Source organism: Bidens hawaiensis, unplaced genomic scaffold, assembly GCF_021521415.1.
Source record: "Bidens hawaiensis isolate Kalapana, Puna unplaced genomic scaffold, B.hawaiensis_p1.1 tig00005482_1, whole genome shotgun sequence".
In the NCBI taxonomy this organism is placed as follows: Eukaryota; Viridiplantae; Streptophyta; class Magnoliopsida; order Asterales; family Asteraceae; genus Bidens; species Bidens hawaiensis.
In genome coordinates this window covers 1,314,693-1,336,372 of record NW_027491351.1, presented here as the reverse complement: position 1 = coordinate 1,336,372, position 21,680 = coordinate 1,314,693, and the positions used below count along the sequence as shown (strand labels likewise).

General features: G+C 35.4%; 1 long non-coding RNA gene across 1 annotated transcript; it reads left to right on the top strand.

Annotated features, from left to right (window-relative positions):
* The first annotated feature begins 2,288 nt into the window (after nt 1–2,288).
* LOC143629927 (uncharacterized) lies at nt 2,289–20,820 on the top strand. Its single transcript, XR_013153049.1, has 3 exons — nt 2,289–2,795; nt 2,917–3,033; nt 20,409–20,820. It is a non-coding gene; the product is annotated as an uncharacterized LOC143629927 (long non-coding RNA).
* The last annotated feature ends 860 nt before the right edge of the window (nt 20,821–21,680 follow it).

The window sequence follows — 21,680 nt, the reverse complement described above, 5'->3', positions numbered from 1 at the left end:
AAGACTGTTGCTGTATCTAAACCTTCAAAAGATAAAATCAAAATAGCAAAACTTTTAGAAACAGCGAGGTTGTCAAGTCCTCAAAGCATATATGGATTAGCAAAACAAGTGGCTATTCAAGCTGAAAAAACCATGACTTTAGATTGTACCATGCCGCAAGGGATGCATGAGAAACAAATTGAAGAGACTATTGAATTAGAGGCGGTTCTACAATTATGTGTCAATGGCTAGGCAGATATTTGTTTTGTGCATTGGTTTACCATGTAAGTTCAACTAATTTTTGTTTAAATAATTTGCGCCATTATTTTCTACCGTATAACCAAGTGTTACTAACCTTATCACATTTCTTTTCTGCTTTTATTTTAGGTATTTGTATGAAGCTGGGAGACGAGAGGGTTTAAATAATACCATATACTTTCATCCTCGGTATATTGAAAGTGGTCTTTTCTTGCATGATGAAGAGTATGTGATCGAGCACATAAAAGAGGTCATATCTTTTCACAAGGATAAACAATGGTTTATGGCACCGCATAGGATCGGGTATTTTTTTTTTTTCATATCATGATCAATTTAATTGACACTTTTAACATTCTTTTAGTTATATAAGAGTGTTTAGTTTTTATTTGCCAAGTGTTGTTTAATTCAAATCATTTTCATACTTACGCAGACGGCATTGGGTGCTGATTTTACTTCAACACAATCCGATATTAAAAACTTGGAAGGGTCACATATTTGATTCACTTAAAGGTACAAAGGATCCTTCAGATTACGAGATTACAAAATTATTTGAAAAAAGCCATAAAACATAAAATGACGTGGGTTATGGTTGATGTAAGTTCTCTTTCATTTATTCCAAATTGTTTATGTTTATATTTTAATTAACTAATTGTTAATTCAATTATTTTTTTAGTGTCGTCAACAACCTAACGGACGGGAGTGTGGTTATTGTGTTATGATGGCTATGCATGATTTTGTGATAAGTAACAAAGAACATATGGTAAGCATATTTTATGCATTCCTATTTATATATGTTTAACAACAATGTATATTAAAATGTAATATGACTTGTATTTATCTTTATGTTGTAGCTGGTAAATAAAAAAAGAATGGTTCGTCGAGATGAAATTAACGAATTTGTTGAGCGTACTTTAAAGGTGTTTATATTATTACTCGGTGACCGTGAGGACGTGAAAGATTAATGAAGGTATGTTCTCTTTTTTATAATTATTATGATCTTTTTTCATTTTCTTCAATTTTTTAGAGTTAATTACATAGATGGCTAATTAACTTTGACCCGTTTGTCCACTATGACTCGACATCTATCCTTTGACCCCAACGCCTATGCTTGCTAATGGATTTGTGATAACGTAGATCACATACAATGTTAGGCCCAAAGGACTTTGTATTAACTTATGCATCTATATTTCCTCGATTTTGTTCTAGGTAGCTAATAGACAAATTATTTTGTGTATATTGGTCGGTGACAATTTTTTTTATGTGTAGCTTGTGGTAGATAAAGGAGGCTTCATTGCATGAAGTGGAATGAACTTTTTAACTAGTTGAAGGAACTTTTTAATTGGTTGTTTATGTAAGGTTGTAGTAAATCTTTGGATATTTTTGTATGTTTTTTTAATGCTTTTGGACTTGCTGTAGTTGTTTTATATATTTATAAAATGATTCACTAGTATATTAATTTTATTTATGTTTATATGGTTTTGAATTAATTTTAATGTGAATGGTTCAGTAATATTGTAATATTATTTAATATAATGAGAATGACTTAAAATTGGTTCAAATAAGGCGGTGGTAAATGAGTGTTAATAAGGCGGTTTTGTTTTGTTCATATATAGCGCTTTTGCATTCTTCATATAGCGGTTTTATTTTTCATATATAGCGGTTTTGTTTTGTACATATATAGCGCTTTTGCATTGTTCAAATAAAACGCTTTTGAATTGTTCAAATATAACGTTTTTTGTTTGCTCAAATATCGCGGTGCAACTGTTCAAATAAGGCGGTGATTATCAAATATAACGATATCTTTTATAGCGGTCACTAAACCGCCTTATTTAGTTCAAAAACGTTACATTTGCTCATCATTTTTGTACTAGTGTATGTTTTAACTTGTGTGATTACGAAAATGCTACAACACGTTTTTATTGGTGTAAAATGGTAGTGTTTCTAACAAAAAAATAATAATTTTGTCTGACTTGGCTATTATTTTTATTGTGAAAGTACAAAAGTTATTATTGGTAAATGACACAGGCTCACGGGTCTTGAGTGTGTCGTTAACTCTAGTTAAGTTTCACTAGAATCCAAATTCAAGTTTTATGTAGGGACAAATGTTTTAAATATCAATTGGCTGGGAGACTTATAATCTATATATTGGTTTCTTAGTTTTATAGTATGTGATAGTGAAAAATATAAGCACGATAATGGCTGATACATGGTCATGGGTAGATGCGGTTCCGTTTGTTGCAATGGTGATAGTAACATGTTTGGATATAGCGTTGTTAACCATAGTCAAATCAGCGATGAATGATGGTTTAGACAGTATCGTCTATATTATTTACCATAGTGTTCTAGGGACACTAATTCTTCTTCCGTTTTTCATTATACATATCCTCAGGTTTGCAATCCTCGTCCGTTAACTTTATAGTTATTTTAATTTCTTATACGTACCATGAAGAAAATATAAACAGACTATATTGCATTAATGCTAATGTGTGCCGAACGATTGATCGCCCTCCGCTGACTATCCGGATTCTATTCAGATTCTTCATTCTTGGCCTTTTGGGGTAAGGGATAACAGTATATACAACTTTGAATAACTGAAACTTAATTCTGCACTATTTGACTTTCGTTTACAATTTACAAACATATTATCTCCTTCTAATTATATATATGGATTGTATGCAGGCTTTGTCTTTTTCAGGTGCTTCTGTATGTAGGTATTGGCTACAGCTCTCCAACTATGGCAAGTGTCATTTCAAACTTGTCTCCAGGGGTTACATTCTTGATTGCAGTAATTTTCAGGTATCATTATATCAAGAACGGCGTATTATATATATCATTTGTGTACAAGACTCTACTATATGTATATATATATATACTAGTAGGTGCCCGCGCGATGCGGCGGCGACGACAATATGCAATGCGGTACTCGTTTTTGTTAGTTTATCATTCCTCATGAAGACCATGTAATTCAATTTCCGTTCAAATTTGATACCTTTATAGATTGGGTGCCGGATTCCAAAGGGATGCTATGTGATCTTCGATGATTGGTGCTATTGATTTCAATTGTGATTTCATAGAATATTGGAGAGACTTATAAAAATAATAGTAGGACATGGAACGAAAACTCTTTAACATAAAATGTTAGTGATACACATGATAAAAGCTCTTTCATTCTTCTATATACTCTCTTTCTCTCTAGCATATCATATGCTCTTACATTTGTGTACTTAAAATATGGGTGCTTTTAGGTTTTGTACTTTTTTTTGTTGTTAAAGAATGCGTTACATTTAATAATAAACAATGAATATGGTTGGGTTTGGTGTCAAAAAATTGGAACCCGAACACACACGCATGGATCTTTTGTAAAATGTCGATCCAAATTGTTGAGCGTAACTACATCAATAGTGTAATAATTGGGCTATTAACTTCAAATATTACTGATTTATTGTATTGTACGATAAAAGTTGGTAAAATTTGATATATCCCACTACATATAAAACTTGATTAAATTGATATATCCCACTACATATGTTGTTGTACATATAAACCAAACATGAATAAACTTTTTCATGAAAAAACTCATTAGAAAAGATGTACATGAAAAAAGAAGATTACTTATAGAAAAATTAGACAGCAAAGCAACTCCAGGTTCTAAATGTTATCTCAACGGGACCGCTAATAATAATCAAACAGATGACACCAACCATTTTCTTCAATCAACTTTAGCTGATTCAAGCAATCAAAGCAGTAACTATCACCTACTCTTACTCAGTCATATAGGCTACTTCTAATAGATCAAGTTAGAGTTTCCTTCACCAGGTTCTTATGTTTCAAATAGCTCACAGTATATGTTTTTGCTTTGATCAACTTCCTTACAAACAATCAATACACTAATAGTCTTAAAAAAAACAACAAACTTGAAGTACAAAACATATGGTTTCATTCTAGTAGCATTTGCAAGCCAGTTAACTCATTTTTAATAACATGACACTAAGGTAGCAGTGTGCATTAGTTAACTTTTTATTAATAACATGACAATAATGTAGCAGTTCACATTATTATGTGATATTTGGTCTATGATAATAATATTTTCATTGTATTGATAGGCTACTTCATATGTTACCATTTGCTTTATTCAAAGGTTAACCATTAAGCTAAAGTAGAAATGAGTAGCATCAAGAAAAACTAAAACACCATATAAGAACAAATATCAAACATTGTCATAATGTGTTGACCCAAAACTGAATATGGCAACAACAGAAAGGTATTTATGTGCTCAGTTTGAGCTTTATCTCAAAATATGGTCAAAACTTTTTAACAATTCCATACTCCATGAACATCTTGAACTCTGCTCCATCAATGCCATCCCAAAAAATGCGAGATGCTCGTCATATATCCAGAGATGAAACTTGGTCAATTAAAACCTACCAAGCACATAAAACAATTAGAATTAGAATGTTGAAATATACAATAAAATGCTTGTAAATAAGCTAAATAGGGGCCAGATTCAAAATACAATTACTAATTGTTGAATCATTTAGGTTCTTGATAATTGAGTGTTAAATATATATAAATAATAAATATTTTAAAAAAATGCCAGTCTGAATACGTCTTCGGGTCCAAACTGGCACCTTTTAATAAATGTCAATTTGGTTAGGCTCTATCTCCATATCCAACTATTTCGGCTTTTATTCTTATAAGTTATAAACACAAGTATAATTTTGAATATCATATCCTCTAAAACGTCTTTTTTAAAAGTAGCAAAATCAGAAATTCAAGAAATTAACATCAAGAACATTTGAAAGTCGATCTTTTGGTGGATGTAGGCTGTGTAGGGCCTGCTCATAGGCTTTTCTCCTCCACCACCTTTGTCCATCATTTTCCTAATGAAATTACTGTTTTACTTCTGGATCCTCGGTAGTCACATGCTGTTTTCCCATTGGCATGGAACTTGCAACAGAACAACTGTACTTTTATACTCCTTATTTAAACTGAGTTGCTACTTGGCATCCTGCGTTTTCAATCCAGTAATAACTTATTTTAGCTTTCTTTTTGTCCAAGAAAACGTATTGAGACAAAAGTGAATACCTTTGAGATGTGTTGATACAGGGCATGTTCATGCAGTGTTGGGGCTTGATTCTTTTTTATTTTTCTAGAAACAAAAATAATAAAATATAAACAAAAATTGCATAGCTTCAAAGTTTAAATGTAATAAATACTTACTTGAACGCAGTGTTTTCTCTTTTTTATACTTGTATCTTTTGCAACACTTTAACCAAATCATTTTTGTAATTTTGTTTCAAGCAGGAGTGTTCTTCAGGTTGCTTTTAGGTTTATTCGGATTATTCGAACTGGGTTTTGTATTCTTTTTTATTTTTCTGGAAAAAAAAATATGAACAAAAATTGCATAGCTTCAAAATTTAAATGTAATAGATACTTACTTGAACGCAGTGTTTTCTCTTTTTTATACTTGTATCTTTTGCAACACTTTAACTAAAACATTTTTGTTATTTTGTTTCAAGTAGGAGTGTTCATCAGGTCGCTTTTAGGTTTATTCGGATTATTCGAACAAGGTTTTTTATTTACAAAATGAATTCAAATAGAAAAATCAATTGGAATACGTATACTCATATCTAGTGCGTTCGAGGAACCCACAATAGCAAAAATAGATACAAAAAGTTAATAAAACTTAAAATTTAATTTTATAAAACTTATACATATATTATTTGAATTCACGTTACCGGGGCCGATTCGGACCAAGATTCCCACATTCGAATTCATTTGAAAACTAAATCTTAAAAAGACCTATTTTTCTAATTTGAAAATACTCATAAAGAATAAAACATGACTCACCCAAGTATTGTTTGCTATAAAAGATGCAAAACTCATATATGAACATTATATATTGGTTCAATTCTTTCGATTACCGTGTTTTCGGTTAGAGGTGGAAGCGGTTCGGATTGGGACCTGTCTGGAACAGTCAATGAATTGGATTTCTCTAGTTTGGGTGAGGATTCAACATATAGGGTTACAGCCCGATTTCAGCTTTAAGGCTTAACCCAGTTCCTACCAAACCGATTTAAACGCTGTTCCGGGTCAGGTTAAAACCATTTTTGTATTGTTTCGACTCGGAAACACTATTTGCATAGTTATGACTTAATGTGTATTATAATAAATTTGTTTTTTATTTGTGTAATTCAAATTCCAATGCTTCAAAATTCAAATAAAACGATTTAGGAGGGCGTATGGTTATAATAGATATTGGGTGAGTGCATACACTTTTCAAGTAAACAACTGGACCCAACAGGTAACCCATAACCTGCCCGAACCAATTCTCACATATAGCTCGACGAGTCGGATTATAGCCGATATTTTAAGAAAAAACCATTGACCCAGCTCTTATCAACGTGTGCAAAAGATGTACTGCACATACCTTAGTTAAAATCTTTAATATTGATGTGTGAATGTTTATATTGATCCAAGTACTCTAGTTGAAGTTGTTTCCTGCACCAACATTTGTGAAGAATGAAATAATTCAGATAATAATAATAATAATAATAATAATAATAATAATAAATTATCTTTTTAACAAACACCTATATCAGAATGTTGGATATAGGAGACCAAATCAGACCCGTTAATACCAGTCAATCCCGCCCAATTAGCCATTTATAGAGCAATAAATACCTTATCAAATATTCATTTAATTCATTGACCTGTTGCGTTCACTTAGAATGGGTCGAGGTCACCCTCAAATCACCATAACCTATCACACTTCAAATCTGTTAAAAAGTAAAAAGAAATGTTAATAACATAACGTTATATAATTATTTTGTAAACAGGTGATGTGAAGAAAATTTTAGTTACCTGTTACCTACAGCTGTTGCTGCTGCAGTGCAGCGCGTGGCCATATGTCATGTTCAATGTTTGACCCGTCTATAGTTTTGCCCTAAGCGCATACTTCACCAATATACATCTTTCGTTGATCGGGTTCTATAATATATTGAAGCAATTCATGCAAATATGCAAGTCCTCTTGCAGCATTAAGGGAAATCTTCATTACTGTATCCCCATTCAATGGTTAAGTAGAAAGTGATGCCTACACATCAAGAACAACAGTTATTGTACGTACACTATAATGTTTTATCATATATTAAATCATCAATGCAAAAACAACAACATTCAAAAAAAAAGACCCAACTTACTGCATGGTGTCAAACAACCTGGTTCTTTCCATAGCGCACAAACATAAGCATTTCTTCTAGCCATTGAAAGATAAATGTCAAATATGATTCAACAGTGCCTTGGTGGAACTGCCCAAGCATGATGGTGGTGTCAAAAACCAGGTCCTAGTAAGAAAAAGTGTTGCTCGGAATTTTCTTGATGTCAGCTGCAGCAACGGTCTGCTAATCCAGGTCATATTCACCTGTCTTTAATGAAGCTTGTATTAGCAAAATAAGTAGGGGAATCAATTCTAATAATTGCAGTGCCTTTGTAAGTGTACACGTCTAGATATTGATGAATTTTCCAAAACAATGGTCACATAGCACCAGCTTGAAAACGTACGAATTTTGTAAAGTTATAATCACATTACCACTATGAGCAAATGCATCCATCTTGTGTATATAATATCATCAAAACAAAAGAATAACAAAGAATCATGCTGAAGCAAATACTCAACCAACTATCAACAACAAATTTGTAACCTACAATACAAACCACCTCATAAACCATGTGTTTAACTACAAATTAAAAACCTAAAATCGTCAAACACATAGAAACAAATGATTAGCAAACAACCATGTTCACTATTAATTAAAACTTCCCGAAATAAACCAAAATATAATTGAACCCAAATCACTAAAAATAATGGCATAAGGTATGTTGTAACTACAAAACATATTAATGAAACAACAATTTCAGCGGATTCAAAATGGTTTTAACTACCAGCTGAAACCCTAATAGTAGAATACAGTTACTTTTGACTTCACTGGTTTCAACAAAAACAAAACGAATCGATTAACACCATTGGTTCACCATATCGGTTGTTTGGGTTCAACCCTGTCAAAATGAGCATCTGTAAGGCGCTACCAACATTGAAAAACCGAAGAAAGATGACTCGGAGGAGGCAACCAGAGTGAAATCTAGAGAGAGAGCGAATGAATAGATCTGGCAAGTGGATTTTAGGAGAGAAGAAAGAGATGTGTGGATTTCATAAGAATATTTTGAATTTTGAATAATCCATAAGAGACGCGAGATATTTTCAATTTTGAGCATATGCATTACAAGGGAGTACATTGTGCAATAAGAGTAGAAAACTCTGAGAGATTTAGCTGAAATTACCTTCTTGTCCCTTCTATATACATTTTAATATAGTATAGATGAGTGTACGAATACTACATGTATGTATAAGAAAAAGACAGAATTTCAAATTTTTTGTCCTTTAAAAAAAGTCAATTTACGGTTCGTGTCCTTTTTTTAGTTTCTTTGCAGACGGTATCCTTTAAACATTTTTTTCCTACACGTTATGTCCTTTACACTAACTGGGTTAGAAAAACTCAGTTAAATACCCTCACGTGAGGCGCATGTGAGGGCATTTTTGTCCTTTCGTCTGTACCTATAAAACCCTATAATCCACCATCTAATCATCTTTAATTAAAAAAACCCTATTTTCCCATCTTTGAATTCCCCACCAACACCACCAATTGAATCCCTTTAAACACTTTGGATACTCAAAATTTGATGGTGAATGTGAAGATCGGAGAAGAAACTGGTGTTCAGATCTGGCCCGAAAACGGTGTTCAGATCGGTGAAGGTGAAGCTCGGTGAAGGTTAAGATCTGAATGGTGTTCAGATGTGGTCCGAAAAAATATGGTAGTGGTTCAGGTGGCCGGAAAAAGAAGGTGGCGATTCAGGTGGCCGGAAATTGGAGGTGATGGTTCAAGTGGCCGTCAACCGCCGCCATCCACCACCCATCTCCAATCACCACCACCACCACCCTCCTCCACCACCTCCTCTCCATCTCACAAACCGCCGCCACATTTCCCGTTCACAAACGCAAAGGATCCCCATTCAAGTATCCGAAACCCGTATTCCAAACCCGTATATGAAACCCTCTTCAAAACCTGCTACTAGTGTTGTTCCGGTGCAAGTGAAATATGAACCAGAGAGTGAAGTAACTTCAATTAATAAAAAAAGAAAGGCCATTTCTTCTTCAACAACAGATCAGCAGGTGATATTAATATTAGACTTAAAAATCTTTACTTTTGCTCTATATTATTATTATTATTATTATTATTTGATCACTTAAGTTTATTTGATTTTTTTATGTAGGTTTGGAATGAAGATGATGATGAGGCTAAATTAAAGGGATTCAATTGGTAGCTTGATTCTGTGCTAATCAGTTATGCCGGGTGCTTTGTACTGATTTTCGGTTTTGGGTGGGGGCATGGTGGCCGGAGTGGTTGTGGTATGGTGATGGTGTGGTGATGGTGGTGGCGTAGAGAGAGAAAGAAGAGAGAAATGAGGGGGAAAGGGTTATAAATTTGCAGGTGTAGACTAAAAAGACCAAAATGCCCTCACATGCAACTCACGTGAGGGTATTTAACTGAGTTTTTCTAACACAGTTAGCATAAAGGACATAACGTGTAGGAAAAAAATGTTTAAAGGATATCGCCTGCAAAGAAACTAAAAAAAGAACACGAACCGTAAATTGGCTTTTTTAAAGGACATAATTTGTAATTCTTTCAAGAAAAAATGATAAAGAAGTCAATTCATTAAAGGATGTGGTCCATGCCAGCCTAGATTTGGGTCCATACTTTAAACCCAAATTGAAGATTACGCCTTATTCATTGGTCTAGTTTTAAATGTTTTAAATTTTAAAGTGATACATTTCTCTCTAACAATCATTTTCTAAATAATCAAGTTCCATAATAACTACACAATTTGTGCCAGTAGTTTAACAAGTTTTATCAAAATATTTTGCACGTATAAAACTTTCGTAACCAAAATCAAACAAATATAAAACTTGCATTACTTCTATGCATGGCAATAGTTTGTTATATATGTATTGTTAAACAAGGAGAGTTTCACAAGTAAATCACAACACCAAAGCAAGAACTTAAATATGCAGCTTCTTTGACGTGTTCTGTTCAAACAAGAAAAGAAGGTTCCGCAATTCTGTATGTATGTACAGATCACAATTAAAACAAACTCAAACAAATTAATCTTGTGCACACAATATTTTGACAAACAAAACTTGGAACTCCTTTTATTAAGAAAAGACTGACTAAAAACTTAATAAAACTACATCGTTTCAGGGGTCAATATATAAACCTTCATCTTAATCATATTCTAGTTCAAATACACAATTTAAATCCAGTACTAATAAAATTAAAAATAGGAATATTGGATTTTAATAATCCATATTAAATGGTATTGGCCGATAATAATCCCTGTTCATTTTATCGTCACTGGTGGTCCCAAATTCAAAAAAGTTGGCCCCAAATGGTCCCCCGTTAAAATTGACTTAACGTCGTTATAGTTTTTTCTGAATTTCAAACCAATGTTTTAGGGCTTTTGATCGTTAGGAGGATACGAGTCGATTGGTGTAAAACTTAGTTCGAAACAGTGCTTCAAAATGACGAAACAATGCTTCAATTCGGATGTTTGAACTTACAATTAACCAAAATCAAGTCGTTTGGATCATTGTTTAGAGCTAAGTTTTATATCACTCGACTCATATTTTACTTCCGATTAATAGACCTAAAAAGTTAATTTGAAATTCGGAAAAAAATATAACGTCGTTAAGTCCTTTTTAACGGGGGGTCATTGGGGGCCAACTTTATTGAATTTGGGACCGCCAATGGCGATAAAATGAAAAGGGATTATTATCGGCCAATATCATTCAATAGGGATTATTAAAATCCAATATCCTTAAAAATATAAGACGAACCTATTTTAAATTCAAATAATATAACTTATTATTATTTTAACATTTCTTTAAGCCACCCCATAAGATTTATTGAACATCTCTTAAACATCATCTCGTTTAGCACCCCCTCTAGATATTTGCTTCCTTCAATACCATGCAAATACAAAACTTCACAAGCTTCTCTTTTGGTAAACTCTTTGTGAACATATCAGCAGGTTTCTCCAACGTGTTGTATTTAAAATCAATTTCTCCATTCAACACTTTCTCATGAATAAAGTGATAATAGACTTCTATATGTTGTGTGCGCGCATGAAACGTGCGGTTCTCAGCCAACAATATCGAAGACACGTTATCCCCATACAAGGTTACCTTCTCATTATTACCTTGATTTAACCCGTTCAGAAAACGAGCCAGCTACACATACTCTTACGCAACCATAGTCGCACCACGATACTCCGAATCGGTAGTCAAAACTTACCGTAGTATCACGGAGCTATCCCTTTGACTCCGTGTGGCGCCCGAAGGCCAGCCAATTGGTCCGCTCATGACCAGGGCTTGCTGGTTTCGTCCTGCCTTGGACTCATCAGGCGAGCGGCAACAGCTCGCAACCAGCGATGCGTTCGTCGTGCCAGCACGACTAGGCATGTACGCCTTCTTTTCCGCTGAGGCCGTGCCCGAGGAAGTCCGGGACGAGCCAACAAACCCAATCGTTGCAACACAAATTAAGCATCTCGATCATCAAATATTTGGTCCGTGACACTCTCCCACCACCATAACCATGCACGTCCTCGTGCATGCACTTATCGTCCCGTACCGACGTGCAAGACTTAGACGTTGGTCTTCCTCTATGCCATGCATGTCTGAAGGGCAAGTTCGTCGTCCCATACCAGCTCACAAGCCGAAGATTCACTCTGATAAATGGGACACCCAGTAGTTCAGCCAAAATGTGAGTTAGCCGTGTCGGTTAATTATGCCGTCGGATTATGTGACGCCGACTTTCTCCAACCTAGCAGACTTCAACCCATATTACGGCTCTGCCACACCGTAAAACTTTTAACACGAACACGCTGTCCTTCACCTCACTGGACTAGGGCGGAGCTCACGATCCCATACTCGCAGCTTACAAAGATCATTTGATCTTCTCCCACCACCATTGCATAACTCATCCTCGACATTTTTAAGCTCTTTTTGGTTGAGTGTACACGTTCCAACGTATTCGAGGTTCGACCTGCTCTGATACCACTAGTCACGGAGCTATCCCTTTGACTCCGCGGGGCCCCCGAAGGCTAGCCAATTGGTCCGCTCATGACCAGGGCTTGCTGGTTTCGTCCTGCTTTGGACTCATCAGGCGAGCGGCAATAGCTCGCAACCAGCGATGCGTTCGTCGTACCAGCACGACTAGGCATGTCGCCTTCTTTCCCGCTGAGCCCGTGCCCGAGGAAGTTCGGGACGAGCCAACAAACCCAATCGTTGCAACACAAATTAAGCATCTCGATCATCAAATATTTGGTCCGTGACAGTAGGCTGCCTTTTGTTGCACCAAGTAACAACACTTGGACCAATCAAGAAAACATACAAGGTTGTACATCGTCTCGTGTTCGGATCTTTGGCATAATCCGCAGCACTGAATCGGATTAGCTCCATACTTGACTCCCTTTTAAACTCAACACTTAGCTCACAATCACCTAGGGGTGTGCATAACTAGGGCCGAACCGCAAAACCTGATAACCCGGACCGAGAAAGACAGAAACCTGGACCTTTAGTATAACAATCATTTATTTATCGGGTCATGTATCCGGTTCATTTCGGTTTCGGGTCGGGTATCGGGCCAAGATCGAGTTAACCGACTATTTCAAGATTGACCCGATGTGTAATTAAATGCATTAAAAGAGTTATATGGTTACCATATTAGTGGATTGTAGCTGATCTCGTTTCTATTTTTTAACCTAATAAAAATAGGAACTGATATTTAAGTAATTATCAATCATACCTTTTTAAAAATCAAATTAACAGAGTAAAAAAAACATAATCAATAATCAAACGTCGATTAATCCTTTGAGCGACTTTTGTTCAAGAGCAAAGGAAATCATATTTATGTTCAATTAACATTACCTTTTAAGTTTAATTGGTGAATTACTTTCATTAGTTCATTGATTTCTAACTTATTTTCTTTGAGACATTTCGTCAAACACTTGGAGGGCATTCTCAATTCAAACAAATAATCAGCGTATGTTGATCGATTAAGCATATAAATTGAAAACCCATAGTGGACCAATGAATAATAGGAATAATCATGAACATAATTTATCAGATTCTTCAAAATCGTAAAAATAGTGCTAATTGAGCATGAAAAGAATAACTAAGAAGTACAATCTTACAGTAATCGAGTAGATGAGGTTAATGAGGGAGCGTCAGACATATGGGAATTGTCGATCTCGGGTTTGCACGGAAAAAATTCGATAGACCGATTCCATTTAGGTCTGATACCCGACCATCACCATAGGGTTCAGTTTCGGTCTCTGAACTCACAATATATTGGTCATCGAGTCGGGTATTATGCTTTGTGCGCCCCTAGAGTCAAGTTCACATACCACAACACTAAGCGAGTAGCTTCAAGGTGAGCTTGAGAGAATTTGCTCAGTACACCCAACAACATATGCGACGTCGGGTCGGGTCAAACTTAAATAAATGAGACTTTGAATTATTTTGCCTATACATGGTTACCTCTTCTAACCCCTTTCTTTCTTTAGCTCATAGTGACCCATTTGGTTTCATGGGTACCTGTATCGGTTTGCAACTTTTCATACCGAATTTCACCAAAATATTAACAACGTACCGCTTTTGGTGAGATACATAGCCATCATTCTTGTATTTGAGCTCTAGACCCAAGAAATGTTTTAATTTTCCTATGTCATGTATGGATAAATGAGTGCACATGTTCATTTTAATTGCTTCGCCATGTAGACTAAATTGTTGCTTATAGTTATGTCATCTACACATTTACATAAACGAAGACAACCATGGTTTTGTCACCATAGCTCGGACGGACATACTAGTATGACTATTGAAGGAAAAAACCCGTTAAGTTCTAATAACTCACTGATCTTACCAAACTAGGCCCGTGGCGACTGCTTTAAACTGTAAATCTCTTTCCTCAGCTGACAAGTATAATCAAGAAAATCTTGACATACAAAACCTTCTATCTAATCCAAATAAAGTATTCGATCTCATCCTCATACAGAATTGCATTACTTACATCCATTTGCCACAAATCCCAACCTTTGCACGCAACGATAGCTGAAATTACACGAACCGAAACGTGTTTAGATACGGGACTAAATGTATCATCATAATCAATCTCATAATATTGAGAAAAACCCTATGTGACTAAATGAGCCTTATATCTCTTTATCGACCCGTCGGACCGTCTTAAAATTAAAAAACCACTTACATGAAATCAGTTTTACATCGCTCGGTTTAGGAACAAGGTTCCAGGTTTCATTATGCACTAATTAATGCATCCAACTCTTGCTTCATGGCACTCTTCCACTTGGGATCCCATAGGACATGTTCTACGATTAGGTTCATTTTATCGATTAACATGTAATGCAATGTTTACATACCTCGGGTTCAGTTTACTGACTTTTGTGTATATGTGGGTCTACAACTATAGTATGGGTACTATACTGACTAGTAGACAACTCGGTATGCCAAGTATTGAACCATTAAATGTTTTGTGTACATGTGAATTCTGTTTGGTTGTCCACCGGTTCTTCCTTTTCTTCCTCATCAACATGTACAATCATATTATCATCAATGTTGTAGGTCGTTAGTATCAGTTAATACCTCTTTACTTGGTAACCATCAAGATGAATTCTCATAAAAAATACATCTTGTAAGACGTAGATCCGCCCGAAACTCGGATCATAACAACGCCACACTTTCTTTTCACTATCATAACAAATGAATATACAACTTGTAGCTTTCTTTTCCAGCTTATGTCTTAAGTGTCCCAGAATGAACACGTAGCACACGTATCCAAAAACCCAAAAATAACTATATTCGGTTTAATTTCGAACATCTTCTTGCATGGTGACTCGTCATTCCTTGTTATGGAAATTGGTTTCTTACGAATTCAATGGTTCTCATTGCCTTGGCCCAAAATCTCCCTTTTACATTCTTGTTATGCATCATGCTTCCAATATTAGGGTACAATTCTTTCTCTCTAAAGAACCCGTTTTTCTCAGTAGCATAGGAACACACAAGTTGGCATTTAATTCTCTTTTCTTTTAGAAACAAAGAAAACTCCATATATGTGTACTCGCCTCCGTTATTGGAACGGAGGCACTCGATTATCCGTTTGAAATCTCATTCAGCTTCCAACTTGAATTCTTTGAAACATTCAAATGCCTCGGCTTTCACCTTCATAAAATATACCAACATATATTTTGAATAATTGTCACTAAATGATATCATAAAACTCATGCCTTTGACCGTCGGTTTCTTTCCCATACCAAACACATCGGTATGAATGAGTTCGAGAGGAGCTTTAGCTTGATACCTAGAGTTCTAAAATGGTTATTTATGAGCCTTTCCGAACTAATAGACACGATGTACTACTACATCCGTTTTTTACTTCGAGTTTGGTTATTCCTGCCAACAATTTCCTTTTCACCGTTTGTTGAATTTTTTCGTACTCGACGTGACTTAACTGTTGGTGCCAGTGATCTACATTTCGGTTCCTTTTCACCTTATTCACATTCAAAGTCCCGGCTGACAATACATAAGCATTTCTTACTCCCTTGAATCGGTGACATGGATTTGGTTTCGAGCTTATCAAAAATACTAACCTCATTTGGCCTTAACATAACATATCATCTGGTTTCGGTGATTGAGTAATCGACAAAAGGTTCTTTTTCATGTCGGGAATATGAAACACGTTTTTATGAACTATCACTTCATTATTCTCTCTCGGTGCAAAGTAGTTTCTCCAACATGGGACATCGCATGCCATGAGTCATCGGCAATGGCTACGACTTGGTTTCCTTTGTATTTAATATAGTTCCTTAAACGTTTCTTTTCACTCTCTAGGTAGTTCGAACACCTTGAATCCACAATCCATTCATCGAGTGAATTTTTTGAGTCTTTTACCATACATAGCAGTTAAGGGATGAACTACTTTGGTTCTGACGTAATTGTCGTTGACTTCCCACGCCTCTTCATTTCTTTTATGTGTTTTGGATGCATTATCTTCTTCAGTTGCACCATATGGTAGTGCTTCACAATGTGCCCAAGTCTACCACAGTTATACATTTAAATGTTTTAAACAAAGAACGTTTACCTTGCTTACTACAGTTCCAGTTCTTTAGATCATCACCTTCTTCTTGTTGGTTTCTATAATCACCTCAGTTGCTTTTTTTGTTCTGGTTGTCACTAGATTGATCCCAAGTTTGTTTCTTGTTGATGCCAGGATAGGGTTTGTATTTTCCTTTACCTCTTCCCGCAAATAGGGCCTTGTTTTCTTACTTTGATGCCATAGAGATAGATGAGTCATCCATCTGTTTGGCTAGAGATTCTTGCTCGGATAGCAAGTTTTTGAATTTTGAAATGTAAGTTGTGTAGGACAACCTTGAATTGCAGTGACGAGTGACTGAAATTCGGACCTCAATCCATGAATAATAATCAGTTCCATTCTAGCAACGCGATAAAGAGCTTTCACCTTATGGAAGTACTTTGGCATTGACATATCTTTCTAAGTAACCGAAAGCAACTTGTTTTCAAGAAGTTGCAACCAAGTATCGTTATTCTTTGAGAAGAGTCATTCAAGAATATCATATTTATGTTTGGTGTCTTGGCTTGTCACACCCCAACTTAGGGCCTAGAATTGTGACAAACATTTGATACATGTTTTGTAAATATATCAGAGTTGCGAGTTTAATTTAGCAGAAGGACTTTTAATTATAAAATATTAATTTACATTGAAAATTTAATCAGGAATCAGATACCCGAGTATTGATTTTACAAAAAATTGTTTAATAATATTACAAGGATTTGATTATTAAAATCGAGCCATCTTCATAAAGCGAGCGTTTAACTCCATAATGACTCCTAATCCTCGCTACAAATTTTTTACGTAATTGACTGCAATATGGGGAAAAATATGTCAGCGATATGCTGGTGAAACGTTTGACTTTAAAATATTTTAAACTATTGTTACAATACAAATTTAGTTTTATGTACAAGATCAATAGATTGTATTTTATTTCCGGGATTTGTACCATTGCCATACACACACAATTTAAGGGTACATTCCCCAGGAGCTAAAGCCCATTTGAGAACTAGTTATCACTGATAATAGCATGTCTGCTTGTTTAGTTATGTTTGGATCCAAACACATGTGTAATCGGGTCTGAGTTTCCTTTATTTTATATTTTGTATAATAACGTTTTTAGAGATCACGTAATCTCATGTAAACGTTTGCCTGACTTTTTAAGACAAACAACCCGTTCATCTTATAGAGTATATAATTGTTTGAGGGTCAGTAAAGGTTTAACGTATTCACCTGTACCGTCGGTGGTTCGTTTCAAAACCTTCTTGAATGGATGATGTTAACCTATTATAAAATAGATTTGTATAAATACCTGTATGGTGTTTCTTGATCTAGCTATCGTTTCAAACCTCTTTATAAAGACTTGTTCGGTTTTTAGGGTTAAAACTTAATTTCATTTAAAATAATGAATTTGAAAATGAGACAGACCGTATCATAATGAGACGGTCCGTATATGTGTGACACACCATCAAAAATGAAATCTTGACCCGTATCAAGTTTTGGGATGAGACGGACCGTATAATGATTAGACGGTCCGTCTAGTCTCACTGTTTGGCCCGTTAAGGCTAAAAAAGAATTTGACACATTTCCGACGATTCTTTCAGTGTTCTACAACCTTATGCATGTATAAAAACACTTATATAACTTTCGCAATATATCTTGACTGAGGTTTTATTGATAATAGCATGTATACTTGCTTAATCATAATAACCGAGCAAAGTCAAAACATAGGAATGATTTGTGAATGCTCCTAACTCCTTTGGAATCCTTGATCAGAACTGAACTTGACCAGAACGTATTCCCTTGATTTTTTCTTGCTTAAACACACTTGAAACACTTAAATACTAGGCTTAACTTGCGATGAGAGTGTGAGAAAGATTTAGGGAAATGTTATGCATGAAATTCTCTCATTTTATAGGCTAGAAGGTGTTGATGAGTCATCAATCGGGTTTAGACATGTAAAGATCTATTTTTGATACATTTTGCTAAACTGGCGGTGAGACTGACTGTCTAATAATGAGACGAACCATGTCATCAATTGTAGGCAGATGAGACACCCCCGTCTCAAAATTGTAGGCGCTTGTGAAACCCCGCCACAAATGGAAACTTAATACCCCGGTTATGTTTGAGACGGGCCGCCTAATAATGAGACAATCCGTTTCATTTGGAAATTGAAAATTATAGATTTAGTCCCTAGACTTAAAGTTTGGAAGAATGACAAAATGGTCCCTCAACTTTTAAAGTAGGCAATCATAGCATAGAAGTTTTAGGAATGTTACACGGCTTCCTAACAGTGTTCTAGCATCTCCTCTTCAACTGTCGTTTCTAGTCAGAACATTTCCTTCCCGGCCATTACCCGCAACTTCCTAATAGCTATGCCGAAATCGATTTTTGGCAACCGTACCTCCAAAGGTCTTGACCTTGAAGGTATGAACTAACACATGCTGACCAAACTTAAACAAATTAATAAAGGGGAGGGGGTTGAATAATTTTTCTTTTCTTTTAATCCTCTTTTAGTGTGCTTATGACTTTGTTATACTTTTTTCATGTCTTATGATAATAAGTATAAATAAGTAAGAGTTAAGGGATATAGATGACACAACCAGATTTATAGAGGTTCACATGAATGCTAACTAATTCACACTATGTCATCTCCCTGATCCTTGATCGAGAGTTTTTTTCATTAGCCATCTCCTTAAATGGTAGGGATCACCAATACAAATGTTTCATTTTTTAAAGGAAGTTATCACCTTCTTCACTAAGCACACCAAATACTTAGCTTTACAATTCCTTTTAATATCATGATGTCAAGATGCCGAGTCTTCACCTAACAACTAATTAACTCTATATCAAGATAGAGTTCCCAACCCTAAATCTCCTCACTTAATAATTGAAGCTTGTTTCAGCTTTAATAATGGAAGAGATTAGCCTTGAAGTGTGTGTGTGTGTAAATACTATAGAGCAAAGTGGCGAATACTTAGTTTGAATAAGTGTTCTATATATAGGCAAGAATGTGAGAGACAAGGCCATTGGACTGATGGCCGACGGTCTCTTCAAGCGAAAGTGGACGCCCACTCCACTTAACATTGGTTTTACAAATATGAACGTTATGTGTGGTCATTGTATTCTTATTTTGGCTTATAATGTTGACCAACACATATGAGAACATATTCCAAAAACTTCTCACTTCTCCATATAACACAACCCAAGTATTTCACCTATTTGGTTAAACATACTTTACCATCTTCAACCAAAGCTTCAAGGCATTCCACATTTGAGTTTGACTTGCCTATTTGGTAGATTTGGTTGTTCAATGCATATAGGAGATGGAAGACATACCAACAGTGGAATCAGATTTTTTAATATTTGAAATTCAAAACCAACATCCTATCATCACTAAGTGGTTAATTACTCTTCAATGGATTAGTCTTGTTATTTCCTCATCTTCATGTTGGTGTAGAAATCTTGTTTTAACCTTTGTAGACAAAAACATGATAATCTTGATCTTGGATGTGCGTAGTCTTGATTAAGTTTTATGTTTCTTAATTGTGATCAATAATGATAAATTAAGTGCTAAGGGACATGAGTGTGTGACATATAGTTATCAGTGATAAACTATAACTATTTTATGTCACATTGTCTTAATTAATTCATTATCAAAACATTAAGGTTGATTAAAGTTTAAACCACTGCTTTCCTAGAACTATTCTAGTTCAAATACACAATTTGAATATAGTATGAATAAAATTAAAAGTATGAGACAAATTTATTTTAAATTCAAATAATAAACTTATTATTATTATTTAATCTCCACCAAGCTACCCCATGAGATTTACCGAAACGCTCTTAATATCGTCTCGTTTAACTGGTATTACTTCTACCTCAAACTAGTAATATATGTTTATGCTCTAGGATGGAGAAAATAGACATAAGAAGTTCAAGCAGTGTAGCAAAATTAGTAGGTACCATGACGGCAATATCTGGAGCAATGGTATTCACATTATATCAAGGCCCGTTAATTTTTCATGCGATTGGTTCTCCTGATTCGCCCAACCGACTTAGTTTGTTACAATCATCGAACTTGATGTTTGGTGGTCTTATTATTGCTAGTAGTTTGATATGCGGTTGCCTATGGTCTACATTACAAGTAAGATCTTGCTCATAACATTATGCCATGACTATATGTAACATATTTTATTTCAAGTTAATATTGAATGTTAATAGTTGTATTGTGTTGTACTATGGTAAATGTTTTACATATAATTATGTAAATATGTAATTAACTCGTTCTTGATCTACACATCTAGACAACAACAACTAGAGAGTACCCAGATCAACAAATCATTGTCTTGTTGGTGCATAAATGTCAGTAGTTCATATATCTAATGTCTGTAATCGAGTCTGTAATATTGTTTATGTATTTGTTTGTTTAAAGCGAAGTTGTTGACAAGTTCGCTTAGGCGAACTTGTTAACCAAGCGAAGTTGTTGACAAGTTCGCTTAGGCGAACTTGTTAACCAAGCGAAGTTGTTGACAAGTTCGCCTAGGCGAACTTGTTGAACGAGCGAAGTTATGGACAACTTCGCCTGAGGCGAAGTTGTCGTGTATTTATATAGATTACGGATTACTGTTTACGTAGAGTTCGGGTTGGTTAAGTTACGTGTAATTCAGTGAGTCAAGTGACGTGAGGTCGAGAGTCTGTAAGTATCACGTGTTGAGTTATTAATATAACGTGTGTTTGTTCGTATCGTATTCGTGTGTTTGTGAGCTTGTGTTCTACGTCCGTAACGATCTACACAGGGATTCCGCACCTGTGTATATCGGGATATCTCGTGTGATCCGTCCAGGGAACCTACAATTGGTATCAGAGCTTTTGCTCGATTGTGTGGTTCGGGATATTCACGCGGGTGTAGAATTCGTCCCATTTCGAATATTCACGGGACGAGTTTTTGGTGTTTTTGCTCATTCTAGCCTCCTACCAGTGTGTTCAAGCCTTTAAACCGTCAAAAACGTCGTTAAAATCCGATTTTCAGATCTGCAGAAAGTTTAAGTTCGTCAGGCGAAGTTGCTGTTCATCAGGCGAAGTTGCCGTCAGGATACGTAGGGTTTCAGCGAAGATATAAGGAGAAGCGAAGTTATTTACAACTTCGCCTACCTCCTCAACTTCGCCTAACTCAGCGAAGTT